This window comes from Orcinus orca, chromosome 1 (genome assembly GCF_937001465.1).
Source record: "Orcinus orca chromosome 1, mOrcOrc1.1, whole genome shotgun sequence".
Classification (NCBI taxonomy): Eukaryota; Metazoa; Chordata; class Mammalia; order Artiodactyla; family Delphinidae; genus Orcinus; species Orcinus orca.
This window is the reverse complement of record NC_064559.1, coordinates 8,777,476-8,802,990: the sequence shown is the minus strand read 5'-3', so window position 1 is coordinate 8,802,990 and position 25,515 is coordinate 8,777,476. Positions and strand designations below refer to the sequence as shown.

The 25,515-nt window shown below is 38.6% G+C and overlaps 1 pseudogene; it reads left to right on the top strand.

The window, feature by feature from the left end:
* The first annotated feature begins 302 nt into the window (after window positions 1-302).
* On the top strand, window positions 303-1,821 carry LOC101283082 (beta-citrylglutamate synthase B-like; annotated as a pseudogene).
* Window positions 1,822-25,515: the final 23,694 nt, after the last annotated feature.

The window sequence follows — 25,515 nt, the reverse complement described above, 5'->3', positions numbered from 1 at the left end:
GGACTCTTCAGTAAAGAGGGTATACGGATGGCAAGTAAGCACATGAGAAGATGTTTAATATCTTTAGCTATAAGGGAAATGCAAATTAAAACCACAATAGAGAGTTCGGGTCTTTTGAGGATGAGCTGCCTGTTCTCCATCCTTGGTGCCCTGCAGTAAACGCTGTACTTTCCCTCACCACATCCCAGTGTCAGTAAATTGGCTTTGCTGGGAGGCCGGCGAGGGGATACAAGTTCGATTCACTAGAAAGAGTCTATATTCAGGAGGAAGTAATCCCAGAAGAGGAAAACAGGCAAATCAAGATGTGTAGCTCTGTGGCTGCCAAGTTGTGGTTTTTGACAGATTGTCGAATCAGTGAAGACTATCCCCCAAAAGAGATCTTACGAGCATTAAAGGCCAAATGTTGTGAGGAGGAACTGGACTTTAGGGCTGTGGTGATAGATGAGGTGGTGCTAACAATCGAGCAAGGAAACCTGGGTCTTTGTATCGATGGAGAACTATCCTCAGGTGGTGGTAGTGACAGTACCAACCCCTTGGGTGCAAAGTGATAGTGACGTCACTGTTTTGCGCCATCTAGAGAAGGTGGGAAGCAGGTTGATGAACTGACCTCAAACCATCCTGAACTGTGTTAATAAGTTCTGGATGTTTCAAGAGTTGGCAGGTCATGGTGTTCCTCTGCCAGATACTTTCTCTCACAGTGGTCATGAAAATTTTGCTAAAATGATTGATGAAGCAGAAGTACTGGAGTTCCCAAAGGTGGTGAAGAATACACGGGGTCATAGAGGCAAAGCAGTTTTCTTGGCTCGCGATAAGCACCCTTTGGCTAATCTAAGCCATCTTATTCGCCATGAAGCTCCATACCTATTTCAGAAGTATGTTAAAGAGTCTCATGGAAGGGATGTACGTGTCATTGTCGTGGGATGTCGTGTGGTTGGCACAATGTTACGCTGTTCAACAGATGGGAGGATGCAAAGAAACTGCTCACTAGGTGGTGTCGGGATGATGTGCTCATTGAGTGAACAAGGGAAGCAGCTAGCTATGCAGGTGTCTAACATCCTGGGATCGGATGTGTGTAGCATTGACCTGTTGATGAAAGACGACAGCTCCTTCTGTGTCTGCGAGGCCAATGCAAATGTAGGTTTCATTGCCCTTGATGAGGCGTGTAATCTAGATGTAGCTGGTATCATAGCGGACTATGCCGCCTCCCTTCTGCCCTCTGGCCGGCTCACCCGGCGTATGTCCCTGCTTTCCGTGGCGTCCACGGCCAGTGAGACTAGTGAGCCGGAGTTGGAGCTCCCAGCCAATACTTCTGTCGACAACATGAGCGCAAGTTCCAGCTCTGTTGACAGCGATCCTGAAACCACAGAACGAGAGCTGCTCACCAAGCTCGCAGGGGGCCTATTCCACGGAAACCAACTGCTAGCCAATGAAATCAGACTCCTGGTGGAGTGATTCCACCAGTAAATAATTAACCAGCAAAACCTTTGTAAAACTTTCTTTTTCCTTTTTCCTTTTTTTCTTTTTCTTTCTTTCTTTTCTTTTTTAAACCAACTTGCAATGCTGTTCATGGAGAATGCTCAGGAAGATGAGAGAAAATTGAGTAGGATTAGTTAGGAGAGAAGAACGGGGAGATAGATGAGACGTTTGCTACAAAGATGTTACTGATTTTGATTTACAAATCCTGCAGATAGAGAGGCAGAAGAGGTGAGATACAGAAAAATGTCAGGCTCTCATAGTTGCCCTTTTAAATTACTCAAAAATGTGTAGGCTCTCAGGACATGAAGAACATAATTTTTTTCATGGTTTTGTACAGTTGGTACAAATTTCAGAGTAGTGTAACTTCACATTGTGTTGTAATCGGTGAGGAAGACATCTATGTAAATTATAATTTTTTCTATATAAATCTGAAAATTCAGCCTATACACTATTATCTAGGAGCTTTATGTTCATAATTATGAAATCTTGAGGGGCTCTTTTATTGACTTTCCCCCCCTTAATTTGGGTGGGAGGGCAACGTGAATGTGACCCAATAAAGGTTTTTTTAATGATAAAATTGGCATGTTTGCATGATAAAAGGGAAATGAACAGTATTGCAATGCCTGGCACACAAAATAACATTTACTCCATTGTAGATAAAATTGCACTAGTTAAAAATATGTGCATTGACTTGTATTTGTTAGTATTTTAGCCTTTTTTGAAAGATATATGCTCTGTTAATGTTGCTTTTTTTTTTAATACATGTGAGTATTAACATTCCCTGATCTATGCCTGCATGCTTAACAATGGCCAAAGTGAAGAAAATACTACCTTTTTTGTTAACAAGACACTGACTTGAAACATGTGCATTTAAAGCCTTTTATTTTTTTCCTTTTTCTTTTGGTGGTTGGGCATTTTAAGAATAAGGACAAGGAAAAATATTTTTGGGGGGGCAAATGAAGGGTCTATAAATTCCTAAGTATAAAGTTGAAGTGATTTCTAATACCAGTGTTATATATCTGCATTTTTCACATTTTAGGACAGTGTCTGTGTGTGCGTGCGTGTGCGTGTATGTGCACACGCATGCACGCTTGCATGTTTATGTACTTTGCATTTTGTTTATACCAACCAATCAAAAAGGGTAGATTCTAGAAAATGGAGCATGATGGGAAACAGTTTTTTACCTTAAAAAAAAAACAATTGAGTTGTTTTCATGACTGTAATCTACTGGGTAGAGGAACTCACCTAGAGACATGAGGAGAATAGCTGCTCCTTAGGCTTTTGTGTATACGTATGTTGTTTGCTTTTTTTCTTTGGTTGTAGACTGTTCAGTGTATGATCTATTCCTGTCTACATGCTTTTCCTCTGCTTCTTGCTGTGCATTTTCTCCTATTACACATAGGTTTGGGGGTGGGGGTGGCTGAACATTTTTGTTTGGGAACTTATTTAGCAGTACTGAGTCTCTTATAGTCCTATTCTGAAGCCTTCAATATTCTACTCTTTATATTACTTTATTTCTGAATTTATAAAAGCCCCCAAACTGCATATAATATGAGACTTTAAACATGGGTAAAACTATCCCAATGAATGGTTTGGAAGGTGTGTTAAGTAATGGAGGCGCTCCAGAGCTCAACATAATTTTTTTAAGAAGCAAGTTCCATCTCCCTACAACCCTCTGAAGCTTTTGACCCAAGTCCTTTCTTGCCTCTCCAGTGCTTTTTTTCTTCAGATGGACCTTAAACATAATTTCTTGGACACTACTAGAGAGACTGCGAGGCAATAAGATCAGCATTAACCAGCTCTAACAGAGGTTTGATCATGCTTACTTGTACAGTTTTCCCCCCATTTTAAAAAAGGAATGTAATAAAACTTGCTTTTTCCATAAAATTAAATAACATTAAGATGGAAAAAAAACCCACAATAGATATCACTGCACAACTACAAGGCCAGTTAAAATAAAAAATAATGTCAATACAAATGCTGGTGAGCTCAGGGAGAAACTAAATCTCTCATACATCACTGGTGGGAGTGTAAAATGGTACAACCACTCTGGAAGATAGTTTGGCAGTCTCTTCCAAAGTTAAATATATACTTACCATACAGCTTAGCAATGCTACTCCTGGATATTTACCCAGAAAGAAATGAAAATGTGTGTTCGTTCAAAAGCACATATATGAATGTTTATAGCAGCTCTATTTATAATCATAAACGGGAAACAACCTAAATGTTCTTCATTGGAACTATTCTATATCTTAACTGTGGTAGTGTTTACAGGATTATCTACCTATGTCAAAACTTGCAGAATGACCAACCAGGTGAATAAGGATGCTGTTAACTGAAATGGGGATGACTGGGGGAAAAGCAAAGTTTCAGGAATGTGGAGTCAAGAGTTGTTTTTCAGACGTGCTATGTTTGAGAAGACTATTTGACACTCAGTAGAAATGGTATGTTTGACCTTGGAGCTAAGGAGAGTAGTCAGAAATGGAAGTATAATTTAGGATTCATCAGCATTCTGGTGGAATCTTTACATCAAAAGCACACCATCAACGATCACCAGATCAATGTGACCTTGGTTATTTTGACACTGGGCAGTGTGGGTACAGACGACCAACTGTATTTTCTTTTTCTTTTTTTTTTAAACTCTTCTTTATGTATTTTCTTCATTAGTTGTGACATGAATGTGAAATGAGACAGAAGTTATTTCCTCCATGTTACTTACAACTAAATCTAGATGTATCTGTCAAAGGACTTTAAACAGAACTTTTACCTTTGACCCACCTATTTTGTGAGCAACAAATTGCAGCTCAAAACAGGGCTGGGGCCTCGAACTCTTGAACTACTGTGAGCTACAAAAGATGCCAGATTTGATTGATCCTATAAAAATGATTTATTGTACATATGCATGTGTGCATATGATTCATAAATATTTTCAGCAAATTGAAAACATATTTTAAACGTATGGAAATTAGCAGAAATAAAAATGAACAATAGATAGTAAGGGGAATAAAATACTTGATTTGTAACTTCATGGAAGTAAAAAAAAATTTGCTTAAACAAATCCATCCTATGTAAATAAGAAGTTAAAAGGAGAAGTCGGCTCCAACGTACTCTACATTTGCACTTCTGTAGTCAGAGCATTTTGTTTTCTGTTGTGTCTTGGAATTGGTTCCCTTATATAACACATGTCAGAATAGCTGGAAAAATGTGATTAACAGTTGCCAGCTGAAATTCTTGTCCCGCAAGGACAACTCCCTGCTGGCTCCTTATTTTCTTCTCATATTTGGGGTACTGGGAGCTAGTGGTTGGAGCACAGGCAGGCAGGCAGTGTGGCTCTACGGGAGAGAGAATTCCAGGGTTGGGCCTTCTCACTTTGCAGCTATCATTAATTTCCTCCATCTTCTTGCCAAAGCCCCTTTAAGACTCACTGTGGTCTCACACAGGGTGTGGCCAGCAGGAATTTTGCCATTATCCGGATTCCTGCAGGAGCCCAATCTTGCCAACGTATAATTTAGGTGCTTAAGGAAGAGGGAAAGGTGAACCAACACTAACTCCTTGGCCTTGATTTCCTCATCCACCAAAGAAGCACAGCCTTGTACACATTCGAGAGCTTACCTTCTAGGGGAGGTTTTGAACAAATATACAGCCAAATTCTAATTTTGGTTCCACCAGATGTGCTGTTTTGGACATCTAGCAACCTCTCAGTTTTCCAGTAAATGCTCTACAATGAAGCTCATAAATGTAGTTAGAAAGTTCCTTTGATAGAAGACTCTATTAGGAAGGAATACATTCAAAATGGATAGCATAGTTTTTGCCACATGGGTACTCAGAAAAGTTTTTTTTTTAATTTTTTTGGTTTTTTTGAGTTGAGCTCCTTAGATGACTGGAAACTAATACTAATGGGCATTTGCTAAAACAGTTATAAGAATAAGAGAAATAATTCTAAAAATCTTTAGTCTTTAGGGTGCTAGGTAAATCTTATGATATCGACATGCCCTTTTCCCTGTGTCTCAGGTACTGTCCTTTCTTGCTCATACCAGATTCCCTTTCACTACCTTCAATCAAGCAACTGATCAATATTTATAGAACATTTATGATATAACTAGCACCATAAAAGGCACCAGGCAGGATCCAGAAGATGTGGAATGCATGGTCTTTGCCCTCAAGTAGTTTATAATTTATTTAGGAAATACTAAAATTCAAAACAGCAGCAAATGACATATACCATCTAAGTGTTATATCAATACCTTAGAGATGTAGTCATAATCTGAGGCAAGGGAGGTTAGTGAAGATTGGAGTGCTTAAGAAAAGCTTTATAAATCTCATCTTTCTCCTGGGGAGGAAAGTGGGGAAGGAGGAAGGTCAAGTGTGTAGAATCTCGGCGCTCAGAGCCTAGAGAACAACAATACCATTTCTCACTAAGCAGGCAATTGTGTGACAAAGTTCAAAGAGACAACCCGTGTAGATTTATCAACATGGGGTGCCAAGATAGTCTAGAACTGTGTTGTCCAGTACGGTAGCCAATAGACACATGTAGCTATTTAAATATAAATTAAAATGAAGTAAAATTAACATTTCATTTCTTCAATCTCACCAGCCACATTCAAATGCTCAATGGCTATATGTGGCTAGTAGTACCGTATTGGACAGAACAAATATCAAACATTCTCATCATTACAGAAAGTTCTCTTGGACAATGCAGGTCTAGAACCATCAAAGTGTGAAGGAAGCTTGAAAGGATCCCCCCCGCCATTGGCATATGGCTGCAGCTGCTTTCTGTGGACACAAGGTTTCCAAAATCCAAAAGAGGTTTAATTATTTTAAACAAATGGATGTTGAGCAGCTATTAATACAAGGCTGGGGAATGTGATAGACATAAAAGTGAATCAAGCAGATTCCAGTTCTCAAAGAGCTGAATACCTGGGAGAAAAAGGATGTGAGCACAAACAACTGTCACAAAAAAATTAAAGTGATAAGTATCCTTAGGGGAATAAAATTAAACATGTAGGAGTTCAAAGAAGGGGCAGATTAGTTCTATTTGAAGATTTCAACAAGGCTTCTGAAATAAGGCATTATTTGAGCAGAACCTTGAAAAGGCAGTGGGTGTGGTAGAAAATAATCCCTGGGAACCAAGAGGCCAGAGATGATCTTTAGGTTCAGCTATGCCCTAATTAACTATGTGGCCTTGTGTAAGTCAGGCTCCAGGCCTCGGTTTCTTTATCGGTTGAGTAAGGGTAGCAAAGGAGAAACCAAATTTCCAGATGGCGTGTCCCATGCAAGCAAAGGCACAGGGACAGATGGTTGTATGTACAAGAAATCTAATAGTCTAATTAATGCTGAGGTGCTGTCACTATACGCCTATCTTAAAACTTGTTCCTGGGCATTATGTAACTCTAAGACAACTCAAAAATGTTTGTTTGCAAGAATAAAAAGCCACCATCACAAAAACAAAAGCTAGATTTTGGTAATGCCTCCCCCACTCTACCTTATTGACATACAACATCGTGTACATTTGTAAGGTGTGCAATATGGTGATTTGATACACTTATATATTGCAAAATGATTGCCATTACAGCATTAGCTAACACCTCCATCACATCGCATAATTACCGCTTATTTTTTTTGTGGTGAGAACATTTAAGATCTACTCTCTTAACAACTTTCTGGTATATTATACATTATTATTATCCAGAATCACCATCTGTACATTAGATCCCCAGAACTTATTCATCTTATAACTGAAAGTCTGTCCCTTTTGACCAACATTTCCCCATTTCCCCACTCCCTAGCCCCTGGTAAACACCATTCTATTCTCTGCTTCCATGAGTTCAGCTGTTTTAGATTCCACACATAAGTGAGATACAGTGTTTGTCTTTCTCTGCCTGACTTATTTCACTTAGCATCATGCCCTCAAGGTCCATCCATGCTGTTGCAAATGGCAGGATTTCCTTCTTTCTCGTGGCTGGACAATATTCCATTGGAATAATATATATATATATATATCTCACATCTTCTTTATCCACTCATCTGTTCATGGAATGGACACTGAGGTTGTTTCCATATCTTGCCTATTCTGAATAATGCTGCAATAAGCATGGGAGTGCAGATATCTCTTCAAGATCCTGTTTTCATTTCCTGTGTATATATATCCAGAAGTGGGATTGCTGGATCATATGGTAGTTCTATTTGCAATTTTTGAAGAACCTCCGTACTGTTTTCTGTAGTGACTATATAAATTTATATTCCCACCAACAGTGTTCCCTTTCCTCTACAGCTTCACCAATATGTGGGTCTCTTGTCGTTTTGATGATAGCCATTTTAATAGATGTAAGACAATATCTCGTGGTTTTGATTTGCATCGACAGCTGTGATGTTGAATACCTTTTCGTGTACCTGTTGGCCACTTATATGTCTTCTTTGGGGAAATGTCTATTTGGTATCTCTGCCCATTTTTTAATGTGACTGTTTGACACTTTTGTTATTGAGTTGTATGAGTTCTTTACATATATTGGTATTAACCACTTATCAAATATATGATTTGCAACAATCTTCTCCCATTCCATAGGTTGCCTTTGCATTGTTTTGCTTGTTTCTTTTGCTTTGTAGAAGCTTTTTATTTTTATTTTTAAATTTTTTAAATTTATTTATTTTTTTTGCGGTATGCGGGCCTCTCACTGTTGTGGCCTCTCCCGTTGCGGAGCACAGGCTCCGGACATGCAGGCTCAGCGGCCATGGCTCACGGGCCTAGCCGCTCTGCGGCATGTGGGATCTTCCCAGACCGGGGCACGAACCCGTGTCCCCTGCATCAGCAGGCAGACTCTCAACCACTGCGCCACCAGGGAAGCCCTGCAGAAGCTTTTTAGTTTGATGTAGTCCCACTTATTAATTTTTGCTTTTGTTGCTTATGCTTTTGGTGTCATATTCAAAAAATCATTTCCAAGACCAATGTGAAGGAGATTTTCCCCTATGTTTTCTTCTCAGAATTTTACAGTTTTGGGTCTCGTGTTTAAGTCTTTAATCCATTTTGAGTTAATTTTTGTGAGTGGTTTAAGATAGGGGTCCAATTTCATTCTTTTCCATGTGGTTATCCCGTTTCCCAATGTCATTTATGGAAGACACCATTCTTTCCCCTCTGAGTATTCTTGGCTCCTTTTTCAAATATTAGTTGACCATATGTGAAGGATTTATTTCTGGGATCTCAATTCTGTTCCATTGGTCTATGTATCTATTTTTATGCCAGTACCATACTGTTTTGATTACTACAGCTTTGTAGTATAGTTTGAAATTAAGACATGTGATGCCTCCAGCCTTGTTCTTTCCCAGGATTGCTTTGCCTATTCAGAGTTTCTTGTGGTTTCATTTGGTTATGTCTTAATAGTTCACATTAAATATGAGAAGTAAAGCCAAACAAATGGAAGCAATAGTATTTGTATTTAAATATGGCTTTTAAGTGGAGCTAGAGGATGACTCCATTAATTTGGTCCCCTCTGGGAAAAGGTTTTATTCATGGAAAATATGAGTGAGAGCCACACTTTGGGAAGCAAGAAATAAAATTACAGGACATTTCTGAGGGGGAAGAAAAGTAAGTCAGAGTCTGAAGCTGAGAAATCACTACTGAATAGGCTGTTAAAGGATAAAGCTGACATGAAAAGAGCAAAGCCAAGAACATGGTAGTTAAAATAAAATGTGGGGCATATGTGGAATGTGGAGTCCCTTGTTAAGAAGCAGACAGAAAATAGTGCATAAGTGAAATACCAGCTCAGCAGGTTTATAGATCTCTATCTCTAGAGCGATTATGAATATATAGAGAGAAGTATTTTCATTTTGCAGCTGTACCAAAGCATCTGTCAGTAGTTCCATTATCATTTTCTTGTGCATTTATTTTTATATCCACACAGAAAGATTAGAGTAGGTAAAAATATATGCTCTGTGTGTACAAATATACTGAAATATTTATTTAGTGGTTAAAATTAAAAGTTCCTGGAAATTGTTTTTCTAACCCCACAGCTCCCTACTGGCTAAGGGCACATTTCTCAGTCCCTTACTCTTCACCTAAAAACCTGAAAATAAGATCCAATATAAGCCCAGGGAAGAGACATAGCTATTATAAATAGAGATATTATGTAATCATCTACCCATCCAAGTTTTTAAAATAGATTGAAATGCTACTCTCTCCAAGATTTATAGAATTTGCTTTAAAAATAAATGTGTGGACTTCCCTGGTGGTCCAGTGGTTAAGAATCCATCTTGCAATGCAGGGGACACCAGTTTGATCCCTGGTCAGGGAACTAAGATCCCACATGCCGTGGGGCAACTAAGCCCGCACGCCGCAACTACTGAGGCCATGCACCACAGCTAATGAGTCTGTGCACCACAACTAGAGAGAAGCCCACACACTACAACGAAGAGCCCAATTGCAATGAAGAGCCCACATGCCGCAACGAAAGATCCCGTGTGCCGCAGCTAAGACCCAATGCAGCCAAAAAATAGATAAATAAATATTTTTAAAATTTTTAAAAATTAATTAAATGTGAATTTTGTATGTATATGGCTGAAATCCATGCTTATATTTGTTCAAGAGCCCTTAAATCCAGACTGATGTCACTTTTTCTATTGCTATAGATGACTGTCATTACTGTATGAAATTAACCAGATAAGGTTAATTGTTAGGTACCATAATTAAGAGAATGGAATTAGCTTTCGTTTGACAAATTCAATTGCATGTTCTTTTTTCCTTTTGCTTTATTTTCTTTTTCTAAAACATGAACTCCAGAAGGTAGAGTTAACATTTAGTCAGGATCAATTTTAAGTGAAAGATTGCTATAAGAACTCACATGTCAAATGGGTCCTTCAACTTCTGCAATGAATTACTAACATATATTTTAAAGAAAATTACCCATGTCATCTAAGTTTTCAAATTGGTTGGCCTAAAGTTATTCATATTATTCTGTCTTTTATAGTGCAGTGATTTGTGATTTTGTGATTCTGTTCTGCATGCATGGTTGTACCCTCTTTATGATTCCTAGTATTGTTTATTTGTGCCTTGTTTTCCTTGATCAGTCTCATTAAAGACTGTGTATCCCTATTAGATTTTTTTTCTAAGAACTAACTTTTGGTTGTATTTATTTACTCTGTTATGACTTTGCTTTCTATTCAGCCTTTATGCTCTTATTTTTATTCATGTTTTCTGTTATGGATCAAATTGTGTCCCCCTTCCTCCAAAAGATGTTGAAGTCCTAACCCCTGGTACCTCACCATGTGACCTTATTTGGAAGTAGGGCCATTGCACATGGAATTAGTTAAATTGTCATGAGGTCATACTGCAGTAGAATAGGTCCCTAATTCAACATGACTGGTGTCCTTATAAGAGGAGGAGAATTTGGCCACAGACACAGGTGCAAAGGGAAGACGATGTGAAGATGCACAGAAGGAATGCCATGTGAAGATAGGATTAGAGTGATGCATCTATAAGCCAAAGAACACCTGAGGTGCCAAAAGCTAGGAGAGAGGGCTGGATAATTCCTCCCCTTCAGAGGGAGCATGGCCCTGCCTACATCTTGATTTCAGACTTCTGGCCTCCAGAACTGTGAGCCAATAAATTTCTGTTGTTTTAATCCACCAGTCTGTGGTACTTTGCTATGGCAGCCCTAGGAAACTAATGTACCTTCCTTCTCTACTCTAAGTTTATTACTCTATCGTTTTTCCAGTTTCTATTTTGAATGCTTACCTTGTTTATTTTCAATCTTTTTCTTAATAAAAAAAAAAGGATATACCTTTATCTCTAGATTTTTGTAATTTTCATTGTGATTTCCTTTTTTTTTTGCGGTACACGGACCTCTCACTGCTGTGGCCTCTCCCATTGCGGAGCACAGGCTCTGGACGCACAGTCTCAGCAGCCATGGCTCACGGGCCCAGCCGTTCCACGGCACGCGGGATCCTCCCAGACCAGGGCAGGAACCCACGTCCCCTGCATCAGCAGGCGGACTCTCAACCACTGCACCACCAGGGAAGCCCATGATTTCCTTTTTAACCTTGAGTTATTTGGTTGTAAATTTTTAAGTTTTGAAGTATGCAAAAATTTAAATATTTTTAGTGTTGATTTCCAATTTAATTGAATTATAGTCAGACTATGTTTGCTATTGATTGTTTTTTAATTTGCTGAGACTAATTTTTAACCTAGTAGGTAATACATTTCTTTTGTAAAAGTTCCATAGATACTGAAAAAGAATATACTGTATATATTTTTTATTTGCTTGGTTCAGAGTATTACAAGCATTAGATTTACGTATTAGCTCAAACTTTTAAATTTGGTGTTCAAATATTCTGAGGAGTTGCTAATTTTAAAAATTCTGTTTGGTCTACCAAAGGTGTGTTAAAATTCTTTACCATGATACTGGACTGGTAAATTTCTCTGTAATATGGGCAGTTTTTCTTTATGTATTTTGAGGTACCTACAGGTTTGTGACTGTTACATATCACATATATCATGTTATCATGTAGTGTACCTCTTTATCCTTATTAATTTTTGTGTTTTTAAATTCTATTGCATCTGGTATTAAGATTTCTATACCAACTTTCTTTTTGTTAATTTTTTTTACTTCAAATCATATTCTATTCTTATATATTTTTTATTTTTCCAAATGGTTCTGTTTTAGATAGGTCTGTTGTGTGTAGTATATAACTGATTTTGGTATTCTATGCATTCTGATAATATCTTTGTTTTAAATCAATTTTTAACACATTTATGTTTGCTGAGGTTAACGATAATATTTGAACTTATTTTTAACTCTCTTTTCGTTGTATTTTTACCATCTTTTGCTGTTCTTTCCCCACTTTTCCTGCCTTCTCTTGCATTGAAAATATTTTCTGCATTCCCTTTTTCCTCTTCTGCTGGCTTAGGAGTAAGACATGGTATTTTATTTATTCTAGTAGGCATCCTCAAACTAACATACATACTTAACTATTCCATTTTCTGAGAATATCTAAAGTTATTCAGTATTTTTATCCTTTTCCCTGACATGAAACTGATCTTAGCATATATTAACTTCCCCTTGAGTAATTCTCATCCTCTTTTCCCATTCTTTACCCCCTCTAGTTTTTTCACTTTTGTTCAGAGTTTTGTCTAGAGTTCATCCTTTAAATAAAGGCAAAAAATGGTGAGTTTTATAAGAAAATTAAATTAAATTTACTAATATAATTTATCAATTTCTCTGTTTATCATTATCAATTTCTGTTCTCTTTTGTTTTTGCTGAAATGCATTCTTTTCTTAATATTTATTTATTTATTTGGCTGCATCGGGTCTTAGTTGCCCGCACAAGGGATCTTCGTGCCATGTGGGGGATCTTAGCTGCAGCACGCCAACTTAGTTGCAGCCCGCCAACCTCTTAATTGCGGCATGTGGAATCTAGTTCCCTGACCAGGGATCGAACCCGGGTCCCCTTCACTGGGAGCACGGAGTCTTAGCCATTTGACCACCAGGGAAGTCCCTGCTGAAACATATTCTTGCTACTTATTTTCATGAGGGTCTCTCAGTGAAAATATTTAAATCACTGTCTTTTTGAAAATGTCTTTGACCCTCACTGTTAAATAATAGTTTAAAGAGATATAAGATTTTTATATTCTCAGCTATTTTCCCTCAGGACTATAAAGATATTATTTCATTGTCTTCTGGCATCGGTTTCTACACATGAAAAGTCAGCTATCAATCAAATTCTCATTTCTATTAAGGTGATATGTCTCTTCTCTCTAACAGCTTTTAAGTTCTATATTTATCTTTGATGTTACACAGTTTCACTAAGACGTGTGGATTTATGTTTATCCTGCTTGGCACTTTATATGGCTCGTCAATCTGAGATCACAGATCTTTCTTTAACTGTGGAAAGTTCTTAGCTATTACCTCTTCAAATAGTGGTTCCTCACCATTCCTTTTATCCTCATTCTCTAGAACTCCTTGTAGACGTTATGTTGAAGCCAATCAATTGGTCTTCTCTGTCTCTTAACTGCTCTCTCACATTTTTTTTGTCTCTTGTCTTTCTGTCCTGTTTCCTGGGTGAAATCCTCAGCATCATCTTCAATTCATTCATATTCTCTTTAACTATTTCCAGTCTAGAGCTTATCTCATCTGTCGAATTTTTATTTTGATGACGCTATTTTTCACTTCCAAGATTTCTAGTTGTTCTTTTTAGTATCCATCCATTCTGATTTCATTTATGCTGGCATTTTCCTCACAATGTCTTGCTCTTTTTTTTTTTTAGAGTTATTTCTTCACATATCTCTTTGAGCATTCTAAACATATTTAAATCTTCTCTCAGATGGTTCCATAACATTAGTTTCAACAGTAATAAATTATGTACTTTTGTTTTGTTGGCTATCTTTCTTAGCATTGGGTTTTGATTGAAGAGCTCATTTTGAGACGAGGCTTGCATTCCCTCTGTCTCTCTTTCTCTTCTTCCCTCAACCCCCAGTGTGCTTTCTCCTTCCTGTCTAGTGGTTTTGTGATTGCCCTCCTTCTGCATTTGGCTCTGTGGACCCCAGTTCAGACCCAGATCTACTAACAGAGCTTCAGATATCCAGCCCACAGTGACTGAGGACAGCACAGATCCAGGCACCAAACCAGGCAATGGACTGCTCCCTGTCCTGGTCACAAGGTTATATCTGTGTCCTCTCTTTCCTCTAAGTCCACAGTTTGCTAAAAGCTGTAGCCCCAGGCAGGAATAACATCTTTTTCAACCTTCTTTCATGAATAGGAGGAGGCTGCCTCTGCCTCTGGCTTCAAGCGGTGAACCTGGCTTCAGTCTCCCATCTCGGCATGGAACTTTTTTATTTTAATTTACCCTGGAGGAGCCAAACTCCAGCTAACATTGCCTGGTTCCAGACCTAGAGCCCAGTAAGTTTGTGGCTTCCGCTCAGCATGAGCTTTGTATTTCTGTCCCAATTCTGGGCCGCAGAAGTGTTTATTTAGTTTTTAAGCTTGATAAATTTCATTTATCATTGCTATGTGTTTGGAGTAAAGACGTGTCAAAGAACAAACTTTCAGAGCTACTTGGACTAGGTTTGCGTGCTGACTTCTTCAGTGAACTAAAGACTCTGTAAAGCATTCAGTTCAATCTTTAGTTCCCTCTTAGATGAGGACAGTATTTAGCCTATGGCGACATGTCATAACTAAAACAATGTCAAAAGCATGGTTCTTTAAATGCTTTTATCTTAACACCTGATTATCTAACAATTAACTTGGTTATCTAATAATCTAATCCAGTTGTCATGATACTGAAAATACCACACTTTCCAACTTCCAGTGAATTTTCTTATCTACATTTTCATAGAATAACAAGCAATTTTTTTTAATGAAAAAGAAAGATGGGGGAAATGTCATCTCTTCACCCCTGAATTCTGGAATCTTCTAATGATTATTTTTACCAAGTAAATAAACCCAGGAGTAAATGAAATGTGGTTTACTGCTATGCTTCCTGGAATTTCTTGCAGCCAACTCAGGATAATAGCATCTCAGAGTTGGAAGAAATTCTTCATATGACCACACCGAATTTTTTTTCCTGTTGGTCTGCATCGTATTTGTGAAGGTTAGTGACTAAAAGGCTGAGACTTTAGAAAGTCCTGTGGCAAAGGTAAAAGCCCACTTCAAAGGAAGTTCGGACATTCAGCTTGTTTCTTTGAAGAGAATTCATTTCCATGAAAAATGTTCTGAAAACTTTCTGATGGGACCAGAGAGAGCAGAGGAGCCTGTTTTCCCCTTCAGTTTACTATAAATGGAATCACATTGCCAGTGTCATGCTGGTACATGTTTAACAACTAGCTTTCCAGGAAAAAAAAATGTACTGTTTGTCAACTTCCATGTTGTCAATACTCTCCCCGTGGCTGATTTCAAACTATTAGTGTGTCATCGCTAAACACAGAATTAGGAGGAGATGCCCATAATAGGTTTTCTGCGCGGATAGGACTCAGCTTCTGCACAGTACTGTGATAATGCCAAATCCAGTAGATACTTTCCAGACCTCAACTTGACCTCTCAGCAGCCTTCAGCATAGTTGCTTGTACCATTATTGAAACACTCTCTCCTCGGCTTTTCTGGCGGCCGTGCTGTCCCCTCCTCTCTCCTAAGCTTGGGCTAATGTAAGTCTCACTGCCAGCTCTTCCTATGCCTATATTATTAGAGACACTCAGCACTCCTATTGGCGCTTGTTGCTCATTTCTCTCTACATTTCCCCCCTGCGGGATCTCATCCAGTCCCATAGCTTTAAAAATCACCAAAATGCTGTTAACTCCCATATTTTTATCTCCAGCCCAGACCTTTTTTCTGAGCTCCAGGCTTGATATCCAACTGCCTACTCAGATATCTCAGAGGCGACTCCAACTCAACTTATCCCAAAACTGAATTATTGACCCTCCTCTTCCCATGTCCCTTATCTAAATAAATGAAACTACCAGCTGTTCATCTGCTAAAACCACAAACCTAGGAGTCACCTCTGCAAGCTCCCTCCCCTTTGCTCATAACAGCCAACCCATTACCAAATACTACTGAAACCACTTTCGAAATATTTCTCAAATCTGTCTGTATCTCTCCATCTCCAAGCTCTCACCATCGCAAATGGACTACTGCAGCTGAGCTCCTAAGCACTATCCCATCTTCTTCTCTTGCCCTTTCCTCCTGTGCTCCCCAGAATGGGCAGAGAGATCACTTAAAATGCCTTAAAGCCTGTACTAGTTTTCCACAGGATTTAATAGAAAATGAAACAAACTTACATGGCCTACAGGGCCTACATGATCAGATTTCAGTTTAATTCTCCAACCTTATCTCCTACCCCTCTCCTCCTCAACTACCACACTTTGGTCCCACAAGTTGTTGGGTTTTTTTAAATAAATTTTTAGTTATTTATTTAATTTTGGCTGTGTTGGGTCTTCGTTGCTGCGTGCGGGCTTTCTCTAGTTGTGGCGAGTGGGGGCTACTCTTTGCTGTGGTGCATGGACTTCTCATTGCAGTGGCTTCTCTTGTCGCGGAGCACAGGCTCCAGGCGCACAGGCTTCAGTATTTGCGGCACACAGGCTCAGCAGTTGTGGCTCACCAGCTCTAGAATGCAGGCTCAGTAGTTGTGGCTTGCGGGCTTAGTTGCTCTGCAGCATGTGGGATCTTCCCAGACCAGGGCTCAAAGCAGTGTCCCCTGCATTGGCAGGAGGATTCTTAACCACTGTGCCACCAGGGAAGTCCCCCCACAGGTTGTTTAAGATTCTTAACATACATAATTCTGAGTATTGAGCTGTTTGCCTATTTCATGTCTATTTCTCCCCATTAGACTGTAAGCTCCATGAATGTAAGGACCACGTCTATTATGCTCATTGTATACCCAAGGCCTAGCCCATAGAAAGTACTCAATGCATATTTGTTGAAAGAAGTAATAAATAAATGAATGAAAACAAGATCATATTTTCAGATAAACCTTTTAAGGTTAAACCTTTTGGACATGTACAAAGGGGTGATTGGAGTGGCTGTTGCCATTGAAGCTTTCCTAATTTTTCTTGTTTTGGGCTGCACCATGCGGCATGCAGAATGTGGAATCTTAGTTCCCTGACCAGGGATTGAACCCATGCCCCCTGCAGTGGAAGCGCAGAGTCCTATCCACTGGACCGCCAGGGAATTGCCACCATTGAAGCTTTTAGAATTCTGTGACTGAAAAAAATTCACAATTCCTTTGATGACAGTACTCCTATAACAATATAAAGTTGGAATAATTTATCCTGGAAAGAAAACATAGAAAACAAACCAAGGAAGTGAATGAACTTCCCTGAGTATGATTAAGATGCAAAACAAATGATCAAGTAATCCACCACTAAGTAGATTTATTTTTATGAAGACAAGTGCTGAAGAAGGGAGTCTAGCATAGAGGTTAGACCACATGTTCTGGAATTAGACTTGATTTCTGCCATTTAACTTGCTGTAGGAACTTGATCAAATTTCTCAGCCTCTCATTTTCTTCATCTGTAAAGCAAGGACACTAATATCCCATACATCTTAGGGTATCTGTGAGATGATGCATTGAAAACACATTCCACCACCGAATTTTACTCTACCCTTAATTTACTTAATTTCTCTGAGCTACAGTATTTTCATTTGTAAAACAATGTGTTTGTACTTAACTTCTTTTAAGACCTATCTGGTACAAAGGTTTTATTTTATTCTGCATAGTTTTAATGCTCTCAAAGCCATCCCTACTCTCATTTGATGTGGGGATTAAGGGCCCTGCTCTATGAGGACCCTGTATGGTGCACCCAGGCAGGAACAGGCTGTGTTCAGACACCATTCTGCCTGTTTGGTCTTTCCACATCCAGTACACCAAGTTCTAGAATCAACTTTTTAAAAAATGTTTTAAAAGTACTTATGATTTTTTTTCTTCTTTTCAAATGTAATACATGCTAGCAACTATACTTCATTAGGGCAGGGGTTGTACCCATCTCTATTTTCTCTTTTATTTATTTATTTTTCAGTGGGCTTTATTTTTTAGAGCAGTTTTAGGTTCATAGCAAAATCGAACAGAAGGTGCAGAGATTTTCCATAAACCCCCTGTGCCCACACACCCACCATTATCAACATCCCCTGCCAGAGTGGAACATTTGTTACAATTGATGAACCTAAACTGACACATCATAATCACCCAAAGTCCATAGATTACATTAGGGCATACTCTTGGTGTTGTATATTCTTTGGGTTTTGACAAATGTATAAATGTATAATGACATGCACCCACCAATTATAAAATCACACAGAATAAACAGTTCACTGCACTAAAAATCCTCTATGTTCTGCCTATTCATCCTTCCTTCCCTCAACCCCTGGCCACCACTGATCTTTTTCCTGTCTCCAAAGTTTTGTCTTTTCCAGAACTGTCATATAATTGAAATCATACAGGATTTCTTTTCAGTGCTGAATAGTATTCCATTGTCTGGATGTACCACTGTTTATGTATCCATTCACCTACTGCAGGACATCTTGGTTGTAACCAAGTCTTAGCAATTATGAATAAAGCTGCTATAAACATCTGTGTGCAGGTTTTTGTGTGCATGTAAGTTATCAACACCAAGGAATGTAATTGCTGGGTTTTTTAGTAAGAATATATTTAGTTTTGTAAGAAATTGCCCAATTGTCTTCCAAAGTGGCCATACCACTCCATATTCTTACCAGCAATGAATGAGAGTTCCTGTTGCTCCACATCCTCACCAGCATTTGGTGTTATCAGTGTTCCTGACTTGGACATTCAATAGATGTGTAGTGGTATGTCATCAATGTTTTAAATTTGTATTTCCCATTTGTTTTAAATTTAAAACATCGATGTTTTAAATTTGATGCTCCACATTAAATTTGCATTTGTTGTGGAGCATTTTTTCATGTGCTTATCTGACATCTGCATATCTTCTTTGGTAAAGTGGCTGTTAAGGTCATTGGCCCATTTTTTAATCCAGTTGTTCATGTTCTTATTGTTGAGTTTTAATTTAAATTTTTTTTTCTTTTTATCCAAGTGATGCTTGCACATAATTTTGAAAAAAATCAAGTAATCTATAAGTATTAAAATCAGCATTTTCTTGAATCCACCCTCGTTTCCTATGCCTTAGTGGCAACCCTTTCAACTGATTCTTCTAGCAATTATTTCCATATTTCTAAAAACTAGGCTTATATTGCAACTTTTTGATTTTTTAGTTCCAACATTATCTGTTAACTTCCCGCATTGGAAAGTGAGGGTTTAGTGCTCTCTCAACATCACAGTCCTCCCCCTGTATCCACTCTCTCCTCAACTCCCATTCTACAATACAGTTGAAACCTAATTTTATTTTGATATTCAGTGTTTATACTATTTTGACTATATGGTATGATTAACAGCTAAGCAATGTGGTATACTATGTTGACTTTTTCTTTCCCAAACATTTTATTTTCCATAGTCTGTTTGTTTTTCAAATGTGTTTACTTTTTAGTATACTTATGACTGAGTCATCTCCAAATTCTTCCCCAGTTGTGCAAATATCTTCTCAATAGAGTTACTCACATTAAGTACTCCATTAATTTCATCTTTTTGAAGAAGTCTTTCCTGGAAACTTCTGATCCCCTTCAATCTGGATTGGTTACTCTCTAAACTGTCCTCTTGGGATCTCCCTTTACCATCTTCCTGAGAATTCCCTGAACTCCCTCCAGGTTGGATCTTCTGTTTCACAGATCCCATGTCTTCCTCTTTTTGGTTTACTCCCCTTTTTAGTGAAGAACAATTTGGGAGTGCTTACATGTCTGAAAATATTTTTAACCTACCTTCACACTTGCCTGAAACTTTGTCTACGTATAAAAGTCTAGATTTTAGATTATTTTCTTTCGGAATTTTGAAGACATTGTTCCCTTGTATTCTGGCTTCCAGTGAGACTGTTGAGAAGTGGGATGCTATTCTGATTCCTGATTCTTTATATAGTATCTGTTTTTTTCCTTTTGTAGAATATTTTCCTTGTCTTCCGTCTTCTGAAATTTCATGTTGACAGGCTTTGGTGTGAGGATATTTTCATTCAATGAGTTAGATATTCAGTGGGCCTTTCCTATTTGAAATTCATACCCTTATGTTCTGGGAAACTTGCCTGAATCTTTCTTTCTTCTTTACTTTTAAATAGTATATTGTCCTTATTTCATGTGTTTAATATCTTCCCTTATCACTCTGAGCATATTAATTATAGCTTTTCTTTGGAAATACTCTTTTCCTCTCATCATCTCTGTTTCATCCAAGTTGCTTTTCCTGTGTGTTTTCTATCTTTCGTATTTTAGAAGCTTTCCTCAAATGTCTGGTGACCTCTAGATGTCCACTTATATTTAAGAAAAGGATGCTAAGAAACAGATTGAAATCTTCATACACATGAGTGGGGCTTATTAGCTACAAGTATCACTGTAGAGTGATCTGGCTAGAGTCTTCATTAGAGGACGCTCCCTGCCCCATCCATGTCAGGATCATTAGATCTTTTCTCAAGGGCTGGACAGATTCTTCAGAGAAGACTTCCAATTTTCTACTTAGATGGAAGGCCTAAGCCTGGCTGCCAGTAGACCAGGAGCTGATTAAGGGAAGAGGTAATACATGTACCTACATTCAGTGAGTAAAATTTCACCTAATATCTCTAGTTTTAATATGGTAGCCCCATCCTGAACTATGTCTGGTGTTCTCTGGCCCAGAGAACATATTCCTGGGTGAGAGAGATAATATGGACATCTCATTGTTTTTTTTAAAAAAAAAACCAGCTTTATTGAAATATAATTCACATACCGTATGATTTCACCCATTTAAAGTGCACGATTCAATGATTTTTAGTGTATTCACTGAGTGGTGCCTCCATCACCACAAACAATCTTAGAATGTTTTCTTACCTCCAAAAGAAAGTTCATTTCCATTAGCAGAAACTCTCCAATTTTACCTCCCACTAGCTCTAGGCAAACATTAATCTACTTTCTATGTCTATAGATTTGCCTATTGTGGGCATTTCATATAAATGGAGTCATACAGTATGTGGTCCTTTGTATCTGGCTTTTTCACACTTAGCGTAATGTTTCACAATTCACCCATGTTGTGTACTGAATCAGAACGTCATTTCTTTCTTTGACGAATAATATTCCATTGTATGGATATATCACATTTGATATATCCATGCATTGATCTAACTGCTTTTTTTATCCAATCCACTGATTGTAGCCCACCTTCAACCTCACTTCAAGAAGAACCTCCAAAAAAAAAAAAAAAAAAGGAAGACCCTCCAGTCACCACTTCAGTGATGGGGTTCTTCAGTGTAAACCGGGTTGCTTTTCAGCTTCCCAAACACTGCTATAAAATTTGGCATTCTCAGATTTCCCAAGTAGCTATCACTTGACCAGGTGCTTTCCAGTACCCCAAATTTCATCTTTGTTTTCTCTTGTCCTATTTTCTCTTTCATTATGGCTTATGCCCCCCCATCCCAATTCCTTTATTTATACTTTAGAACAGTTTAGAAGGGAATGAAGGCTAATGTATACATTTAATCTGCCATCTTCAACTAAAATGCTTAATATCAATCTTTATTAATACAAGAAGAGATGGTTTTAATCTGATGTTATGAAATCAGCAGAAAACAAAGAAAGCACCAACATTACAAAACAACTGTAAACAGGTAACTTAGACAAATGTATGCATGCAATAAGCTAATATATGATGTGGCTCTGGTTTTCATTTTAGACAGGTATGGCCAAGGGAAATATCTATGCTCTGGTCCTACCTGATCCTTCCATTGTCCCTGGTTCTCGCTCATCTATAGATTCTTTTCTGTGTCCCACACTGTCCCATATCCCATGCCCTCCTCTATCAATAAATCTTCCTGGCATCAGGAAGCATTTTACATGATCCCAGAGCAGTCTCTGTCTCTCAGTCCGCCATTGCTCCTTCACGTAGATTCTTCAACATGTTCTCTGGTTCTAGCTATGCACATTCTGGTTCTACATTATACCAAAGCATAAAGAGATCTGCTTACTTCCAAGATCCAGTGAAAATGACTTCGGCATGTGCCCTTTTCCTGGCATGTGCTTTTTCAGTTGCAACAGCTGCTATGTAATATGGTAGGTTACACAGACTACCTATGTCTGTTCTATGAGATGACTACTATGTCTCATTCATATAGCATATGTCACAGAGTTAAGAACAAGACACAAGAAATAACAGGATCGATGATTATTGTATAGTGGTGCTTCCTGAAAACATAGTTCCCCACAATACATTAATCATCGATTCTGTTATTTCCTGTGTCTTTTTTTTTGGCTGTGCCGCGCGGCATAGGGGACCTTAGTCCCCTGACCAGAGATCAAATCCGCACCCCCTGCAGTGGAAGCATGGAGTCTTAACCACTGGACTACCAAGGAAGCCCCTCCTGTGTCTTATTCTTAAGTATGTGACATATGATATATGACATGAGACATAGTCCCTATAATATATTTTATATTTGTTGTTTGTTAAGCAAATCTTTTCATAGATGAGATTAGGTTGAATATTGGCCTTGTTCTATCTGAATTATAACGTGTTGTAAATTAGAATAATCCATGGTAAAACAATGTTAAGTTATAACTTTGCCCAAGCAGGTGATAATTACTGTATTAAAGTATTTCATATCTAGTCACTCTACAGAGTGCTGACTACCAGTTTGAAGCCTCACTTTACATCTGTGGATCAGCATGCATCAGTGGGCCTCAATGTCTTAGAAAAACTCAGCCCAGTGGACCAGGTTTACAGACCTGAGAGGACAAGGAAATTCTAAGTTCTAATTCAGAATCTTCTTCCAACTTTCTGGGTGGCTTCCACGAATCATTTCACACTCATTCGGTCATTTCTTTATTTCAGCAAGCAAATAGAGTCTACTAGCGTCTCAAGGGCATTGCAAGAAAGGGGCAAGTGGTGGCCAAAAAGAGAATGAACTGAAAATATCAAGAGCACGTCAATAGTTCTAACCTGTAGCAAGAAAAGAAACAAGGCAGCACCGGAAAACAGCACGAATATAGCCAAAACCAAAGGCTTGTTGTTGTTAAAAAGAAAGGGAACGATGTCTGATTTTAACATTCACACACTCCAAACCACAGTCATCCAAGATTTTCTCCTGCAGCCAAGCCTGCTGGTGGGAGCCAGGTCTAGAGGAAAGTTTGCAGAAAGCAGATTTTGGCAAAGGTTGCCGCTAAACCTGCAGAGAACACAGTTCCGTTTTTTGTTGTTTTTTTTTTAAAGAACATTTTCATTCCTTTTTGCCACAGAGTTTCACGGACTCTGTTTATTTTTCCTTTTCAGGCTATAGTATATGGATTTTTCATCATCAGATATGAGAAACAGGCCCATTTCTTTCCTTTTTTTCTTCCTTTCCTCACAAAATTCTTTCAACTTATGGGTGCAGCCAAAGTCTAAGATTGTATTTTAGAGAATCGATTTTCGTATATTATCATTCAATGACTTCAGAGAAAGAATGCGTTACTAAAGTCCACTTTCTGAGTGCTTTGAGGAGAGGCTAACACGTGCCCAACGGGAGGCACGATTAATGATTTTGCTTACAATCCCTGGACAAGTGGCTTAGGTGGCCCAGAGTCCTGCACCCAGAGAGGACAGCACGGGCCCTGGGTCTGTTTTGGATGGTTTTGGAAACCAAAAACAACCACTGCAAGTGCACTGGTTTTAGAGGAATGTCCAAGAAAATTGCCTTCCTTCTCACAACGTGTCATTACAGAAAAACAGAAGCCCGTACATTCCAATCTGATTTTCATTTAACTCTGCAAGCCTGTAAATTTTGCCGTGAGGTAAGGGGCTGATTCAGAGCTTCAGAATCCTTTTGGTGCCACAGACACTATTTTAAAATGGATATTCCTTTGAGTTTCTCAATGTTATTCTGCTAGGGTCATGGAATAGATGGGGCTCTGCCTGATGAGAACTCGCAGTCCTGGTAAACAGGAACGGGGATGCCTGGTGGCCAAAGTAGCTGCCTTGTATTTTAAAGGTTAGGAGTTCAAACCTTGTGGGTTTGCACTTGGCTTGAAGTGTGCACGTATCTTGGTTGAAGAAGCAATAACATTACACGCCATAACATTACACGATGGAATCTGGCCTACCCCCAGCTGAGTTCTGGCTACAATTAAACAAATACTTCCTATGGAATGCTTTACCTCGTAGATCCTGAACAAAGGGTCCACATTCCAGGAGACATAGGAAAGCTGTATTTTCAAGCTTCCTGCCCCCTACGGTGTATAGATACTTGAATTCCACCATATAGACTACAGTTCATATTTGACACATTCTTTAAATTTTGATATACCTATAGCCCCAGGCTTCCTTTCCACTCTTCATTTTCTTTTCTCCTGATTTTCCAGGAAGATGATAATTTACAGATTTAAAGGCTCCTTGCACCACTGACCCATTGGAAATAGACCCCATTGGAAGAAAATATAACCTGCACTAGGCATCATAATTTTAGTGGTCCATTAGCTTCATAATAGCTTGTTTTTCTATAGTATTTTAGTGTTTATAAAGCACTTTACATATATGATCTTTTCTTATTCTCATAGCCATTGGTTAAATGGTACTCCAGCTCAGACCTTTATAACTCTAAATGTTTTCATCACTATAGTAGAATTGCCTCTAATAGCAAAAAATTGCTATAGAATCACATTTATGTGATTTATATGAACACAAAATACCAAGAGTTGAATTGATTTAATTAAATTATCTGCTACCCCATTCGCTCCTATACAACCACAATAAAGAGAAATAACTAACGCTTTATGCTCCCTTGCTTCAAGAATGCTTGAAATTAGAAATATCCCAGCATTGTGACCTGAAGTTGCCTCAACAGGAAGTTCTGTTTTTTAAATTAAGCCTCCAGTCATTTTCCTTCCAGTTGCTCTTATTACCAAGGGGGTTTTGGACAAATAATTCCCAGGAAAGCTATCAACATATCTGTGCGAGGAGGAGAGTAAGATACCTGCTCCCTACCTAGCTGGCAAAAGTGTTGGGAAAAACAACCAGATAATGTCTACTGTGTGCTTTGAATGCCTGGAAAGAAAGTTTACACACAAGACTGTAATCATATCGAGTCAACCGTGATATCATCGTCTATATTTTATATGTGTGGTTGTTGCCTAAGACACTGATGAATATGATTTGGCACTCATGTTTGATGTCTTAAGGACATGATGATATTACAATAAATTAGCAAAAGTGTCTAAGTTGGGAAGGTTAGGCATCCTCTTCTTTTAAAAATTCCTGAATGACCCGAGATTTATTTTTGGCTAGCTTCTCCACCTGGTCCTGCAATTAGGACCACCTCCAAGGAGCACAAAGCATTCCTTCCACGTCTTTACCAGTCATGTGATTCCCCCTCCAGAAAGGGTCAGGATACTGTGGCAACGGGTGACTTGGAGAGGAGAGAAAATGTGTCCAATCCTACTGAGGGGCTACGAAAAGGTGAAAGCCCAATTGGAGGATATCTATGGTCATGCTTCTAGAAAGCCTATGTCCATCAGGCCT